Source organism: Durio zibethinus, chromosome 18, assembly GCF_047325235.1.
Source record: "Durio zibethinus cultivar Kanyao isolate XHJ-2024 chromosome 18, ASM4732523v1, whole genome shotgun sequence".
NCBI lineage: Eukaryota > Viridiplantae > Streptophyta > Magnoliopsida > Malvales > Malvaceae > Durio > Durio zibethinus.
Genome location: NC_143179.1, coordinates 14,454,987 through 14,460,337, shown reverse-complemented (window position 1 = coordinate 14,460,337; position 5,351 = coordinate 14,454,987).

Sequence of the window (5,351 nt, the reverse complement as noted above, 5' to 3'; positions counted from 1 at the left end):
AATAGTAATTAAATGTAAAAAAATAAACTGGATCAAACAAGAATCAATAAGTAAAAAAGTAAAACTAAGAATTTAAAGTGAAAAGAAAGAAACAAATTTCCTAGGGGAGAGAAGAACCAAGCTTCAACTTAAATTGCACACTTGATTTTCATTTTTTTTAAGATTTCAACCTCAACTTGCAATAATTAATTGTATTGATTAGGAACAAATTTGGTACTAATTTTTAACTATGTTAAAACCTAACGAGTAAAAAAAAATTATGAAAAAAAATAGAGCAAAAACAAGCACGAAATGATTAAGTTCTATTTAAAACATTAGAACGAGGTTAAATGCATAAATGCAAAAACAAATTTGAGATTAACAAAAAAACTTAAAGATTTGAGCTAGAAATGAATCAAATTTGAAAGTTTCATTTCAAAAATTGTAAAAAAAACTAAAAAAAACTTTAGAAAATATAAAAGCACAGTCAAAATCAATAGAAAAACATGAAGATCAAGGTTGTTTGGTTGCTAAGAAAGTAAAATGTAGTAAAAGAAGTGCAAAAATTAAAAAACAAGAAAAATAAAAATCCTAAGCTAAAGTTTCCCTAAAATGGCTAGTTCTCCTCATATTTATAGGTATGTGAATAGTAAATTAAGCCTTAAAAAACTCTCTAAAACATCTTTAAATGAGTGATCTTCTAGACACTTTTTTCCTTTTACCTCACTTGATGCAAAGTTGGTGTTGGCACTTAAGTGTTTAGTTGTTTGGAAACTTTTTCACCTTCATGCATATTTGTTGGTCTGAGAAATCAACCTTATAACCAATGGGAGCTTCTGAAAATGCCAGCCCAACTACCTGATACAAAAAAATAATGTAGAATTTGAAAAAATAAAACATGTTCACCAAAAATTGACCAAAAAACACTTAAAAGGATTAAATAAATTACACAAAATTAGACTAAGGAAAGTAACAAGTAGAACTAAAGATATAAAAAAGAAATAAAGCCAAGAATATCACCAAGAATGAGAGAAGATACATGCCAAAGTTGATCCTCATGTCTAGCTTGCATTCATACATGACTTTCAACCTTGATATGGATTGATGTGCTACAAATTTGAAATTGCAATTCAACTATGTTGTAGCTCTATGGATTAGAAAGCTATGAAAAAAAATTGAACAAAACCAATGAAGAATTTGATAGAGATATGATCCAAAAATTGTAGCTAGGTTAGAATGGGCAGATTCAAAAATAGATTTGAACATTCATGAGAAATTAGTAAATTTGAGTTGAAAAACAAATGTAAATGGAAATTTTATTGAAAGATTCTTAAAGATCACTGAAAAACACTTTAGAAACTGTAAATTTATAATGAAATTCAAAGGAAAGATGTTAGAAATAAAGTATTTGTAAAATGCATAAAAAAATGCAAAAAAGTAAAGAAACAAAAATTTAAATCCTAAACTAACTCTCCTCCTATGATTGGTTCTGGCTCTTTATTTATAGGTAGAGGGGATGAGCTTAAGGTCTTGACAAGTTTCAAAATGATCTTCAAACAACTGATTTTCTAGAGCCTTTGTGCTCTTTTTTAGTACATGCTGGTGCACATGGGTCTACTTTATTGTTGCTTTTCAACACTTTGCAAGCTCTTTTTTCACGTGAAATTGATGATTCAAAAAGTCAGTTCAATATCTCATCATATCTCTTTAAATTGCCACATCAACCCCTAGCTTTGATGCACTCCAACTAGCTTGTTATGTCCAAAGGCATGATCACTTTCTTATGTTCATATACCGATTCACTTGTAATGTATTTTTGCACCTTTCATATATATATATATATATAAATTTTTTTTTTGCAAAAAGTCCCTAACATTCTATAAATATTTTTAACAAACAATTCTTTATTAAAAAAAGCTATGAAATTATTATTCAAAATCATGAAAAAAAATCAAGCAACTCCTGCAATATTAGTTTTGCTTATTGACACTAATTTAAACTATTTGCTTAAATTGCTCCAAAAATCCTTCACATTGCATCAATGTTGTCTAAAATTTCTCAATTTCATAATTTATACCTACACATGATATGAATGTGCCTTTATGAGTAATTTTATCAAAAATGCCAAGGAGCAAGCTGAAATATTATCAAATTGCACTAAAAATGAGTATGAAAAAATTAAAATTTTAGTGAAATCAAAACCTCCAAAGTTAAGCATTTACTTGTCCTCAAGCAAAATAAGATTGAGCAAGAATCATACTATACTCTTAATGCCTCATTCAATAGAAATGCCTCATGGATTGATCAAAGGATATAACTATAACAAAATCATAAATATTGTAAAGATACAAAAATTCACCTAAGTTAAGATCATTCCTAATTATGATTCTACAAACAACACCTCTCCCATATTTTTACATGAAATCTAAAAATGTTAAGCAAAACATGAAACTTTAATAACAAGGATCAATAAAGTATACTCATGTTCCATAACTTTGCTTATCACAATTCTCTCAACTAATGTAAATATACACATGACTAAAGATCATTTAAGATTTTAATAAGCTTATAATGTAAGGCTAAGATTAAGGTATGATAAAAGTCATTTAAGTTTAAATATCCTAACAATGCATCACATGTCAAGGATTTCAATTGAAACATGGCCTATACCCTTTCCTTAATCATGTGTTCTTTATGATTTCATCTTAAGAATTGATCAAAACAAATTTTAAAATATGAAACACAACTTGAAAGACCAATGCAAAAATAATCATATGCTCAAATAATCAATACTAGATAAAAAATGCTATTCAATATTCAAAGGCATCACTCACAAATGATACCATATTTAAGAATCCACTAAACCTAAGTATCATCTCATATTTCATACATATTCAATCTTTTCCTAAAGTTATATTCATTCTTAATTTTTACCTATCATTAGCTTTTTGAAGAACTAATCAAAAAAAGCAAAGTAATGATTGAACTACTACATATTAAACACATATTGTCTTTAATGTGTGAGTATCAAGAAAAAAAAAAGATAAAAGAGAGCAATAAGAAAACTCCCCTATCATTATGAAAGTGTGGTGGCTGGTTTTGGTTGAAACTAGTGTATCAATTTTAAGCTCTTAATTATCCTACAAAATAAAGAAACAATTACTCAAAGAAACTACATCAATATGTTCAATAAAAAGTATAACTAAAAGAAAAAAAATTAATGCATGAACAAGTATATACAACCTAATTGAATGAACAAAGATGATAATCATGCAAACACATATATACACAAAGCATGCACATAAAAAAATAGCATGAAAAGTAAAATTAGGTTTGCCTCCTAAGAAGCACTTTATTTAAAGTCAAAAGCTTAACTTTCACAAATGTTACAGAATTACTTCATATTTTTCTTCTCGAATCTACCCATTTCAATCTTTTCTTTTGCACCAAATATGCAATCATAAGCTTTAAGTGAATGTGGTACACACAAGTAGATTTCTAATCCATCTCTATGATTAACCTAAAAATATTATCATATGATGTAACAGAGGTAGTCATTAGCTTCAGTACCAATAATATGGGCACCATTATAAAAAAAATGAGTTTTGGCTTTAAAATGAAAAATTATTCCATGGATGGTCTAAGTTGAGTGAGCATAAAAGATAAGAAGTCAAGGGTATCAAGTTGAAAATCAAAGGTTGAGAAAATTTCTAAACAACTAGAGACTCTTTTAGATTATCAACTTTTGACATGTCGCTTAAAATTTTCTTTATTGCATCCTTATCCTTTTTACTAGGCTCATTAAAGATATAAAAAAATGGGGTTACAACCACATGCATTTCTCAATCATCATGCAATAGGATTTCAAAGAACTAAAGAAATAGCATAAGTGAACTATGAAGTCTAAATTCTTCTTGATCAAAGACCAATGTTAATACTTTCATATAACTCAAAGTAAGAAATTGAACCATCACTTCCAAAATTCATATCATTCATTTTTTTCTTCCATGGATGGTCTATCTAGAGAAAGCTTTAAGAATGAGGTGTTTATAGCTTTGGACATAAAATCAAGGAATGGATAAGCTACTAGACAAGTAAGTTCTTTTCTAATGAGTTTCTCCACATTTTTAAACTTATTCAAAAAGAAATGTGTACAAGGACTTAAATGATCTATCTAGTAGGCTTGTCTTATCAAAATATATATCCACCTCATGCATATCCATATAATCGAGTAAGTGATCTTCAAAGAACTTGAGAAATGACATGAGTAGAATATTAATATTAATATCTTCTTGAATGCTATCCTCTATTTCGAACCCCCTAAATGATCCATCATCATTAACTTCTCTAGCCCTAAACTTGTCATCTGCCTCCACTATCTCTTCCCCCATACTCTAACAAAATGTGGTACTTCCACTATAATGGGCTCATCATCATCATCAATCCATCTCAAACTTTTTTTCCTCAAATGATCCCCTATGTATGCTTGTCTTTTCCTCGTAATAAAATGTTGACTCGATAATCCTAAATATGGAATCTTGAGGGCAAGTAATTAAGGTTTGTACATTTTGACCATATTACTTAGAATTTTTAATGTACACCTTTAGGTCTTGTTGGTATTTTTTTTAGTTTGGAGCATTTCAATGAACATTTTCTCTACAGATGGTGTCTTTTTTTATGTAAGAGGTGGTGGTGATTACAGTGTTATGAAAAATGATGTGAACAGGAATGATATTGTGATGAAAAAAAATGTTATGGTGGAGCATAATATGGCACTTGAGGAACTTGTAGTGATGATGGATAATATTAAGGTGGTGAAAGGTATTATGGAAGTGAATGCTTGGTTCGATAAGTTGGGGTGTACTAAGGTGTTGAACTAAAACAATGTCCTAAACAAGTGATAATTCTATTTTTTTTTATAGAATTATCATAGGATTTTATGCAAAATTACAACACTTCTAAACTTGATTGTTTTACTTGAATTGATCTATTTTTTACCTAAATATGTTAGTTGTCCTAAATGTTGGTAAAATGAAAGATTGAAGAGATAAAATTGAAAATAAATTTGAAGGGGATAAATTCAAGGTTAAGTGATTGAATTAAAAAGCTAAATGTGAAAGCCAAATTGAATGCAAGAAGCTAGCCGAAAACTTGAGGAAAACAAAGTAGCAAGTAGAGTCAATTTAGAGGATGTTTGAGGGTTATTTGCAAGCTATTAAGAGCTGAATTTGAGCTGGTTTTGAGCCACAATTGAAGATATTTATTAAAGCTCAAAATGGCTATTTTATGAGCAAAAAATGAAGACAAAAATAATATTTAAAAAAGCAAAACAATAGCTGTTTTCTGGGCATGCGGTTTTCAATTTCTATGTT